Source organism: Trachypithecus francoisi, unplaced genomic scaffold, assembly GCF_009764315.1.
Source record: "Trachypithecus francoisi isolate TF-2019V2 unplaced genomic scaffold, Tfra_2.0 Lachesis_group15, whole genome shotgun sequence".
NCBI lineage: Eukaryota > Metazoa > Chordata > Mammalia > Primates > Cercopithecidae > Trachypithecus > Trachypithecus francoisi.
Window position 1 is genome coordinate 100,747,538 of NW_022681460.1, and position 13,004 is coordinate 100,760,541.

At 36.9% G+C, this 13,004-nt stretch overlaps 1 protein-coding gene across 18 annotated transcripts in view; it reads right to left on the reverse strand.

Moving 5' to 3' along the window:
- MRTFB (myocardin related transcription factor B) overlaps nt 1–13,004 on the reverse strand; it is a 205,945-nt gene that overhangs the window by 125,879 nt on the left and 67,062 nt on the right. The window lies entirely within an intron of this gene.

Sequence of the window (13,004 nt, forward strand, 5' to 3'; positions counted from 1 at the left end):
ATTAGTCAACATTCACAGCAACCAGTAAGGTTTCAGATAATGACTTCTATCAGCCTGAGTCTCAGGGTGAGAACAACAGAAAACAGAGCTTTCAGCTAACCCACAGTGGACATACGGTTCAAGACAAAGAAACAAACTTTTAAGTCACTGAAATTTGGGGTTGTTATCACAGTAAAACCTGGCTCATTCTGAATGATATGAAAATTAGCAACAGAAGTACCAAAGATACATCAAAAATTCTAAACATGTGACACTGGCTTAAGGACTACAAAGTAGGCAGCAGAAAACTGTTACTGGAGGCTAGAAGGATGGTCAGTCCCTGTTATGGCAGTGGCAAAACATTTGATCAAATTCTTTGCTGTCTGCTTATTTAGTAGCATTTCATAGCACAGTGTGATCATCCTTTCACCTACTGATGGACATCTGGGTTGTTTCCAGTTTTTGACTATTACAAATAAGGATGCTACAAATGCTCCCGTACAGGTATCTATATGGACACATGCTTTCACTTCTCTTGGGTAAATACCAAATATCCAAATGGTAAATACCAAGATGGTATTTACCCAAGATAAGTGAAAGCACGTGTCCATATAGATACTTGTACAGGAGTGAAATGGCTGGATCACATGGCAGTTCTATGTGTAAATTTTTAAAAAATTGACAAACTGTCTTCTAAAGTGGTTGTACCACTTTACATTCTTACCAGCAGGGTATGAGAACTCCAGTTGTTCCACATCCTCGGTACTTCATATGGTCAGTCTTTTCCATTTCAGTCACTTTAATGGGCAAGTAGTATCTCATTGTGGTTTTAATTTGCATTTCCTGAGTGACTAATGATGTTGAGCATCTTTTAATTTGCCATCCCTATATCTTCTTTGTCTAAGTATCTGAGCAAATATTTCTTTTTTTTAAATTAGGTGGTTTATTTTCTTATTATTGAGTTTTCAGAGTTTTAAAAATATATTTTGGACACAAGTGCTTTATCAGATATATGATTTACAAGTATTTTATCCCAGGCTATTTTGCATGTTCTTAATAGTGTTTTATGAAGAATATTTTTAATTTGATGAAATCCACTATTGATCAATTTTTTTTCTTTTATGGGTCATGTTTTTGTTGCTGTAGCTAATAAATCTTTGATTAGCTCAAGGTAATAAAGATTACTTCCTGTTTTCTTCTAGATCTAGTTTTATGTTTTACATTTAAGTCTACGATCCATTTTGAGTCAATTTTTATTTCTGCAGTGAAATATGAGTCAACTTTTTTTCAGGATTTTTTGGCATATGTATATCTGATTGTTCTATCATCATTTGTTGACAAGATTGTCTTTATTAAGTTGCCTTTGCACCTTTGCTGAAATTCAACTGAGTATGCATAAATAGATCTATTACTTGACTTTCTATTTAGTTCCCAAAAATGAGTGAGCCACAAAGCGGGGTGGGGGCCAGGTGTATGCACTGTGCTCCAAGTCTCTGGCTGATCCCTAAACTATATACATGGAGGGCAGACTTCATGCAGCCCAGCTAAGGCAAAAAGAACTGAACTGAGATCTCTGGTGCTGCCCACCAAAGAAAAGACAGCTTGCAAGAGTTCAGCAAAGTTAACTGCCTGCTCTTAACAAAACACCACTCTTAAGAAGGAACCTAATAGAATCTAGAGTCTCTACAACTGTCAATCTGAATTACATATCCAATGGAAATATCCTTTAATAATGAAGGCAAAATTGTCACCAGGAGATCCACACTACAAGAAATTCTTTAAAACCTGACTGAAGAGAAGTGATACCAGATAAAAACTTAGATTTCAGAAATGAAAAGCATCAGAAATAGTAAATGTGTAGATAAAAAAACTAAAGACTAGCTTTTCTTCTGAATTTCTCTATTATTAGCATTCAAAGCAAAAATTGTAACACCCTGTTGTGAGGTTTACACTACATGTAGATGTAATATATATGACAACTATGGAATAAAAGATGAAAGAGGGGTATGTTCAGTGTCTTTACTTTCCCATATATCATAAGATAACAGTGTAATTTTAGCTTTAAGTAGACTGAGAAGATCATATACAATTACTTAAAACAACTATTTAAAAAATACAAATAGTTTTAGCTAAAACATCGCAGGGATATTAAAATAGCATTCTTAAAAATACCCAATTAACCCAAAAGAAGGAAAAGATGAATAACTAAAAAGAGATGGGACAAGCAGAAAACAAACAGCAAAACAGACCTAAATCCAACCTTATCAATAATTACATTAAATGTAAATGGTCTCAACACTCCAATTAAAAGAGACAGAATAAATTTTTAAAAGTCTATAAATGTATGCATATAAGTGACATACTTTAAATATGAAGACACAATTAGGGTGGAAAACGGATAGAAAAAAGACAGGTCATGCAAACAGGAATTCCAAGAAGCCTGTGATGACTATTATTATTATCAAATAAAGTAGACTTCAAAAAAGATGTTAGGTGAATCTGCATGACAAATTACTTATTTCACTAAGGAATATTAAAATACAACTCCTAGAGTTTTTCAAAACTATGATTTTTCATTTCAAATTATTTATTCATACAAAATAAAATCTGTTCACATCAAATTAATTCTAAGATACAAGTACCATAATGCCCTTATAATGGAAAGATGTACAAGCTCTGAACATCCGTGCTAATGGGGAAGATCCTTTAGGCACAGATTTTAAAAAAATATTTTCATGCAGTATTATCTGTTCTACATACTGAAGAATTTTTTCAACCTATTATGGCTTGACTTTATGCTCACCTTAAACTCCCACACATCCCTCCCAATTATGAAAATTATAAGCTAAGGAAATCTTTATAAAATGTAGCAAAGGCAAATACTAAGTTTTCAAAAAATTTTAACTTAATATTCATGAACATGTTTGAGAGAGTATAGACTAAATCTACTCTGAAATTTTGCAAGCTGTCACCTTAAAGTCTACTTAACTACTTGATGATTTTCTTTTGAAAATAAGATCCAATATCAAATATAAAATTGACTACTCTCTGTATAGTAGTCAATAATTGAGATATTAAAGAAATGGCATTAGAACAGATTATTTCATTGGGCCGTAATTTAGTTACAAAAGTAAAACAATCATTTAGCTTTCACTGGACAAACTGTGATAAAATATTAATTTGTCTAGAACTGACAGCATGAATGAAGAAAGTTACTATCTTACAAATCCCAATAACATAACTGCAGCTCAAAATGAAACAAAGCCAACATTTATCCAGCACTAAGTAAAAGTACAGCATAATACTGGAAGATCAACCTGGGATACAACTTCTCTCAAAAAACAAACCAGTTCATTGTGAGATACTATGCCAGAGGTAGTAGAAAAAAATACAGAAAAAAAAAACCCAAGAGGCATTACACTTTCATTTTTCATCTATTGATTCACTAATTTTTTTGAATGGAGTCAAGATAGAACCAATAATAATGATCTTATATTTTAAAATATACTGGGCTATTGGGCTAAGGAAGTCCTCAAATCAGTGCTAACATGTGTTCACAAGTGCTTCTCAACTCTCCTCACGATGTAATAATTTGGGGAGGTTTAAAAAAAAAAAATCCCTGATGGGTAGGGGTTGTTGGCGGGGAATCTCCAGAGATTCTGCTACAATTGGTTTGGGACAGAGTGATCCTACTGTGTACCAAGCATTGAGAATCACTGGTCTAGCAGAACCTCTCATCTTTACAGAGAATAAATCATTTGCCCAATGAGTGGGAAGAGAGGTCAAAGGCAATTATTAATACACATGTAAAAAACAGTAGAATACAAATAGGGTAAGTAGGTACAAGGTGCTATTTAGGAACTTTTTTTTTTTCTTTTTGTTTTGAGATGGAGTCTCGCTGTGTCACCTAGGCTGGAGTGCAGTAGCACAATTTGGTTCACTGCAGCCTCCACCTCTCAGGTTTAAGTGATTCTCGTGCCTCAGCCTCCCAAGTAGTTGGGATTACAGGCACCACCAACACGCCTGCCTAATTTTTGTGTTTTTAGTAGAGACAGGGATCTCACCTTGTTGGCCAGGCTTGTCTCGAACTCCTGACCTCAAGTGATCCACCCGCCTTGGCCTCTCAAAGTGCTGGAATTACAGGCATGAGCCACCGCACCCGGCCTCTACTTAGGAACCTAAAGAATTAAATGTCTAATTGTATTTGGGTAAGTTAGGGAAGTCTTCAAGGATGAGTAGGAGTTCACCAGGCACAGAGTTCTTCTCATCAGTAAAAGGAAAGCAGCACAAACAGAGATCACCTAACAGCAAAAAGTTGGACAGGGCCAGTGTAGAGGGCATGATACAGAGTGGTAGAAGATAAGGCTGCTGCAGTAAAGCACAATTGTAAAGGAATGTGGACTCTAAAAACCAGTGATATGATTTAATTCTGACAGAGATCAGTTACTGATAAAGTCTCACGCTGAAATGCTGAGGAACGAAGACAGTGGAAATGCAGAAACAGGAATAAATTCAAATATAGTCATGCTTAATGACAGGGATACACTCTGAGAAATGCTTTGTTAGATTATTTTGTTTTGTGCATACCACAGTGTGCACTTACACAACCCTAGATTGTTACACACTCCTAGGCTGCAGGTCATAGCCTATAGCTCCTAGGCTACAAAAACCTGTACAGAACGTTACTGTGCTGAAGGCTGCAGATGACTGTAACACAATGGTAAGTATGTGTGTCTCTAGACATAGAAAAGGTACAGGAAAAATAAAGCATTATAATTGTATGGGACCAATGTTACATGGTGCAAGATTGTATTACTGACGAGATAAAATGTCAAGGCTTGAGGATGGCCCATTTGCAAGGTAGAGATTAAAGAGTTGAGGATGGCTGAGGTTTCCAGATTTGGGCAGCTGGAAAGGCTGGTGGTATCATTGACACCAAGGCAGGAACGAGTAGTGAGGGGCTACTCACAAAGAGTGTTCACTTGGAGAAACTACAGGTCCCCAAGGCCAGAATGCTGAAAAAAGGGTATGGCTGGAGAGATAGCCATTTGACTTCAGGCAAGTCATTTCTCTCTTAGAGACCTAGTTTCCTAATTTAAAAAAATGGGAATGACAACTGAAAAGAAGAGATGGGAAGAATATTTACTCTGCTTGACACTAAATCTAATCTAGACTTTCCTTAATTTTGCCCTAATGACCCCTCTCTGGGTATCAACATTCCCATTTTATAGATGTGAAAGCCAAGGCTTGGAAAGATTAAACAAAATTAGGAGACTAACATCAAAGCCACGTTTCCAACTTCAGAGCTCATATTCCTGCCCTGATAACATGGTATGTATGTGCCAAAATGCAAATAAATTGGAGCAAAGAATTGGGAGAGAGAGATGTGGGGGAGTGAGGTGGAGGGAGATGGGAAAGAGGGACACAAGGTTGCGAAAAAAATTCATTTGTACAAATCCTTAACATGTGTACTGAAGGCCTACATTATTAGGCACTGTGCTGGACACTGGGCTTCCAATGATGAATCATTCATGATCCCTGCTCTCAAAGGGGGCAAGACCTAGTCAAACAGGCAGTTACCACACTTTAGTGCTTAACAGGAGCTTTATGGCCGATGAAGGAAGCCCTCTCCTCTCGTTCCATTTTGCAAAATGCTGAAAGCGTGACTGGAATTAAATTTCAGAGAGGTAGTAGATGCACTACATACAAACCGGACATCTTTTTGATGTTAGGTTACAATTCTTTCAAATAAACAACTTCTAAGCAGAGTTTTTATTTGTAGCTGTTGGATTTTTACGTGTAGCCATTAAGTATACAGAAAAAATGTACTATAAAAATAGCAAATACTGACAATATGCTGTATAGAAAAAGTTATATAACATTCCTGTGCTGGAAGTGGCTATTACAGTTCTAAGAATGCTAATGTGAGGATTTAACTTATTCACTAGAGGAATAACTTTCAAACGAATACAACATGAAGCAAACTGCACACTAACCCTCCAACATGATACATTCTTAGTAAGTACTGTAACACTTAAGTAAACACCATTTTTTGAAATATTCATTATAATCCATCTATAAAAATTTGAACTAGCAAAAGTTTCAGACACACGTAGCTTTTAAATTACTACATAAAAAGACAAGGAATTAGAAAATGTTATTTGTTCTCCAAGTAAAATGGCCCAAACCCAAGTCTTTTCAGTTTGAACAACTGTGTTTTTATGTGTATTCATAATGAATGAATTTCAGAGAATAAGAATTGATTAGAGGATTAATTTTAAGCAAGGATGATTTCCATATTTAGCCAATATTGAGTTAAAAGCAAACTGTAATTTTGCTGAATTATAATTAGCATGATTTAAATGATAAGAAGTAAATGTTCACAGAGTAAACAAATATTTTATTTAACAGATAAAAAATATATTATACTCCTATTTCCAAGTTCTCTAAGGCAAGGAGAAAAAGCAGAAGGGAAGAGGACAAAGGGAAGAGATGAAAGAAAGAAAGGGAAAGAGAAAGGGAAACTAAAAAAAGGGAAGACTTTGTTTTCCAGTGTTTAACTTTTGCTATTAGCAATCAATGGAATTTAAATTTACATTTAAAATACATGAAAAAAATGAAGTTTGATTTACTTGTCTAAGACATTATGACTAATTAAGTGCAGTAGTGGGACCATGAGTCCCCTAATTTGTAATTCTGTTCTTTGGCACTTAATTAGCCAGAGTCAGAAACCCTGACGAATCATGCCAGTTAGTTGCTAAACTGAAAAACTAAGTTTAAAGAGAAGTCATTAAAAATAATAAGCACAAATCTGAAAACATTTTTCTTGAATTAGGGTACATAAATGTCAGTTCATTTGCCAGCCTTCTGATACAGGGTCAAGGCTATTTCTTGTCTCTTTGCAGATGTGCTGGTCTTCTGGCATAAGCCACCACTGCCTATGACTTCGAGTTTTGGCTTCTTCAAAGTGGAGTAAAAATTGAAAAGATTCCGAGTACAGACTGCATCTATATTTTATAATTTTAACCCAATATTTTTAGTTTCTCACCCATACCTGATATATTGTAGTATCATTTAAGCAACATATCTTTATTTCTAAACATCTAAATTTTTTTGCATTCATGTTTTGTCAGTTTACATAATATTTAGTTAAATTACTACAACTAGCATAAACAGATTTAGGAACAAACACAGCTGACTTTTGGTTAGGACACAAGTCAATCAGTCAGAACAGAACTACATCGCCAGACTTTAGCACACCTCCTGGCCATAACCACTCAGCATGTCCTGAAACAAAGGGAATGGAGAGAGTTGGTAATCCAGAAAGCTGGTCAAGTGGAGGATGGCTAACAGAGCTTCTGCCACTAAGCATTTTAAAAAATACGTTAATTTCAGGGGCATTTCAAATCAGAAACCTGGTTCTTAGGTTTTCTGGAATCTGTTAATACAAATTACAACTAAGATATTATTTCATTACTGTTTAACTTCTTGTAAAACGTGTTAATATTGTACTCTTGAGACAAAAGCTCAGAGTACATACCAAATAAAAGTTAATCTTCAGAGTTTCACAAAAGCACTTTAGCAGGTAGTAGAACTATAAGTTTCTAACACTGTTAGTTAAACATGAGATCATCTATTCTAATTTTATCAACGTCCTTCAAAATACTTCTGGGTTCTTTTTTTTTTTTTTTTTTTTTTGAGGCGGAGTCTCGCTCTGTCGCCCGGACTGGAGTGCAGTGGCCGGATCTCAGCTCACTGCAAGCTCCGCCTCCCGGGTTTACGCCATTCTCCTGCCTCAGCCTCCCGAGTAGCTGGGACTACAGGCGCCCGCCACCTCGCCCGGCTAGTTTTTGTATTTTTAGTAGAGACGGGGTTTCACCGTCTTAGCCAGGATGGTCTCGATCTCCTGACCTCGTGATCCGCCCGTCTCGGCCTCCCAAAGTGCTGGGATTACAGGCTTGAGCCACCGCGCCCGGCCACTTCTGGGTTCTTAACCATCTTAAAAGTGTAAAATTTGGTAGTCTTTTAATGTATTCAGAAGGTGTGTAACCATCACTATCCAAATCCAGAACATACTCATCACATCTAAAAAAACAAAAATCCTGCATCCATCAGCACACCAGTCATTTCTTAATCTCTCCCTCAGCCCCTGGCAACCACTAATCTACTTTCTGTCTCTATGGATTTGCCTGTCCCAGACATTTCACATAAACAGAATCATAGAATATGTGGCCTTTTGTGTGTATCTTCTTTCGTTTAACATATTTTCCAGATTCATCTATATTATCCAAGTATCAATATTTTACTCCTTTTTATGGTTGAGTAATATTTCATTGTATGAATTTACCACCTTTTGTTTACCCATTCATCAGATGATAGACTTTGGATTGTTTCTACCTTTTGGCTACTACGAATGTTGCTATGAAATGAGTACACACGTTTTTGTGTGTATATATTTTTTCCATTCTCTTGGGTATACAGGTAAGAGTGGAATTGCTGGGTCACAGAGTAAGTCTATGTGTAACTAATTGAGAGAATGCCCAACTGTTGTTCACAGTGACTATACCATTTTACATTCCCACCAGCAAAAGTTGGGGTTCCAAGGGTTCCAACTTCTCCACATTCTTTTTTTTTTTTTTTAATTATAGCTATTCTTGTGAAAGTAAAGCGGTATCTCATTGTGGTTTTGATTTGCAGTTCCCTAATGACTAATGATGCTGAGTTTCTTTTCATGTCTTATTGGCCATTTATATATCTTATTTAGAGAAATACCCATTTTTATATAGGGTGACTGACTTGTCTTTTCATTGTTGAGTTAGAACAGTTCTTTCTTTCATTGTATGTAAGTCTAATGGATACTAGATCCTTATGGATTTGCAAATATTTTCTCCCATTCTGTGGGCTGACTTTTCATTTCTTGATAATGTGCTTTGACACACAAAAAAATTTTAATTTTGATTAAGTCAAATTTTTCCGTTTTTTTCTTTGGTTGCTTGTACTTTTGATATCATAACTAAGAAACCATCACCAAATGCACATCCGTGACCTTTTGCATCTATTCACAATTCTGGTCACTCTATCCTAAATTAGCTAAAACATAGTTTAACTACATTCTCTTAAGCATGAGACTGTGATTGCCTCACCTACTGATGAGGCTCTTATTAATTTGGTTTGAATTTATATTAGATGAATTTTGAAATCCTTTTCCACAACAGAGACAGTATAGTATAGGGTATCAGTTCAGAGTTCATGTTTTGGAGTTAGATATGGGGACAAAATCCAGCACTATCACTAATAAATTATATGAACTTGAGCAATGTATAACCTCAATAAAGCTTAATTCCCCATATATAAGCTTGGGTCATAGTACACTGACATGGTTTGGCTGTGTCCCCACCCAAATCTCACCCTGAATTTTAGTTCCCATAATCCCCACGCGTCATGGGAGGGACCCAGTAATTGAATCATGGGGGGAATTACCCTCATGCTGCTGTTCTTGTGACAGTTAGTGACTTCTCATGAGATCTGATAATTTTATAAGGTGTTTTTCTCTCTTTGCTCACTGTTCCCTCTCCTGCTGTTCTGTGAAGAAGGATGTGTTTGCTTCCCCTTCCACCATGATTATATAAGTATCCTGAGGCCTCCCCAGCTCCATGCTCTTTCCTTTATAAATTACCCAGTCTTGGGTATGTCTTTATTAGCAGCATGAGAATGAACTAATACAGTACCTAACTCATGGATTATTATACAGATTAAATGTACACATACAAGTAGCTACTATTATAGTGCTTTCACCAATCAAAACGAATTTTCACGTATACGGTATTGGCAAAATTCTGAAAGTTTAATAACACACATCACTGGCAAGTCTGGGCTATAACTCACGTATGAGAGGAATATAAATTTTCTCTTTGTGGAGAAAAATTTGCCAACATCTATTAAAATTACAAATGCATTAATCCTTTGACCCAGGAACTGATTTTCTAGGAATTTATATACTCAAAATGAACCTGCAGGTAGCAAATCCTCTTCCCAAGGGTAGTGTAAAACAGGACAAAATTGTCAAAAAACAATGATTTCAGAACTCTAGAAATTGACAAAAGGCATAAAACAAGAGAAGTGTTTATTTTAGACAAAACGACTGACCCCTTAGTAAAAACAAAGGATTCTGTGGCATTTGCAAATCAATTATTTGATAATGACTTGTATCCAGAATATAAAGAAAAAAAGATAAAAACCCCAATTTAAAAATGGGCAAAGTATTTGAATTAACATTTCACTAGGCCGGATGCGGTGGCTCACACCTGTAATCCCAGCAGCTTGGGAGGCCGAGGCGGGCAGATTACTGGAGGCTAGCAGTGCAACACCAGCTTAGTGAATATAGCAAAATCCCATCTCTACTAAAAATACAAAAAAATTAGCTGGGCATGGTGGCGCAAGCCGTGTTCCCAGCTACTCAGGAGGCTGAGGCAGGAGAATCACTTGAATACTGGAGGCGGAGGCTGCAGTGAGCCGAGATCGCACCACTGCACTCATGCCTGGGCAACAGAGCGAAACTCCATCTCAAAAAAACAAACAAAGAAACTCCATCTCAAAAAAAACAAACAAAAACCATTTCACTAAAGAAGACATACGCATAACTAATAAGTACATGAAAAAATGTTCAATATAATCACTTAATAGGGAGATGCAATTAAAACCTACTGGTGGGTTCGAGATACTAAAAAGACAGATAAAAGCAAGTGCTGACAAAGATGTGGAGAAACAGGAACCCTAGCACAGCACTAGTGAGGATGTAAAACACTACTTTGGAAATCCAGCTGGCATTTCCTTAAAATGTTAAACATAATCTTACCATATGATCCAGCAATCCCACTCCTACGTATCTACCAAAGAGAAATAAAAACATATGTCCATCCAAAAATTTGCACGCAAATGTTCAGAGCAGCATAATTTGAAAGAGCCAAAACTTTAAATGTCCATCAACTAGTGAATGGATAAATGAAATGTGGTATATCCTAATGAAATAATATTCAGCAACAAAATGCAAAGAAATAATGATACAACATGGATGAAATTTTAAGACTCAAAAGTGATGATGGTACAACTCTAAATTTACCAAAAAAAATCAAATTTTATACTTTAAATAAGTGAATCTTATGGTATGTAAATGACACCTCAATAAGGCTGCTTTACAAAAAGATATTTTCTATCTGTTTGCAAATGTTCCTAACAGCTATTTTCATAATAGATCCCAAACTGGAAACAACCAAATGACCTAAATGGATTGGAATAAACAATTATGGCACATGCATCCAATGGAACACTACTGAGTAATAAGAGGAATGAACTACTGATAGGTGAAACAACACGCCTGAATCTCAAACACATTATGCTAACTGAAAGAAGTTGTACTCAAAGGGCTTCAATACTTGGACATGCTGGAAAAGCCAAAGCTGCAGGGACAGAGAATAGAGTAGTGGCTGCCAGGAGTGGGGCTGACAACAAGGGGATTTTTGGGTGATAGAACTGTTTTATATCTTGGTTCTGGTGGTTACATGTCTCTGTGTCTTTGTCAAAACCTAGAACTTATGCCAAAAATAGTGAATTTTATGATACACAAATTACAAATAATTAAAACAATGATACTGTCTAAGATTATTGCGATATGGTTTTTAATAGCAAATGAGTAGAAATAACTCTAGCCACGATCAATAGGAGATGGGTTAAATCGTTGTACATTCATACAATATAATACTATGCAATTATAAGTATGAATGAGGAAGCTCTCTCCAGGTGATACTGATATGGAAAGATATCTAAGATCTGTTGCTAATGAAAGCAGGGGGTTAACTTGGTCAGGTCTGCCCGCCCCGTTTGCTTTTGGTCACTTGCTTTTTATTGCTGTTGCTGTTGTTTTCCTTTTTCTAAGAAGCTGAAGGCCACAGTAGGTGAAGGTTTTACTGCCAAACACTGAAACTTCACTGGCTATGTTATAGATAACATCATAGGTCATCATAGTAATGGGCATTTCAGTTGTTTTCCAGGAATTTGGGCCAGCTCCTGTCCAGTTCCAACTGGTTGAGACCACCAATCCTTCAACTGGGCCTGTGTTAAGAGCCTAAGAGGTGACCCTCTGAGGTCGGGGTGGGGGAAAACTCCACTCTCAGATCATGCTAACGCCACTTTTGGCACATATGTCCTATGAAATGGCATGAAACCCAACTACACTTGCACAGAATGAACCTCTTACTTCATTTTCCCCCATGCCTTAGACTACCTCACTTCCTCAACTATAAATATCCCTAAGCCTTATCTTCAGGGAGGTGGTTTTGAGAGCTGTTCTCCCATCTCCTTGCTCAGCAGCCTTGAGAATAAATCTTTTCTCTTTTGCAAAACCCAAGTCACAGTAATTAACTTACTGCATGCAGACAGTTATATATATATTCAGTTTTGCTAAAATGAATATATGCTAAAATGACACCCTGGACAAAGACATAGGAAAGACTTGGACTTGGCCAGTAACACCAGTGAACTAGAAAAGGGGAAAAGAAGAATATATATATATATATATATTCACTTTTGCTACAAATGACACCCTGGAGAAAGAGGAAAGGAGTAGAGTGGTTCTCAGCCGTGTGTGAGCAGGAGTGGGATAGTGCAATGGAGTGGTCATTGGCCAAGGCTAGAGTGGATTTTAGTCTTTTTTTTTCTTCTTTGAGATGGAGTCTCACTTTGTCCCCCAGGCTGGAGTGCAGTGGTGTGATCTCGGCTCACTGCAATCTCTGCTCCCGGGTTCATGTCATTCTCCTGCCTCAGCCTCCCGAGTAGCTGGGACTACAGGCACCCACCACCACACCCGGAATTTTTTTTGTACTTTTAGTAGAGACGGGGTTTCACCACGTTAGCCAGGATGGTCTCAAACTCCTGACCTCGTGATCCACCCACCTCTGGTGTAAGACAAAGGTACTTACCAAGCCCGGCCCTTAGTCTTGTTATCTTTGAATGTGTGAATGTGTTGTTTA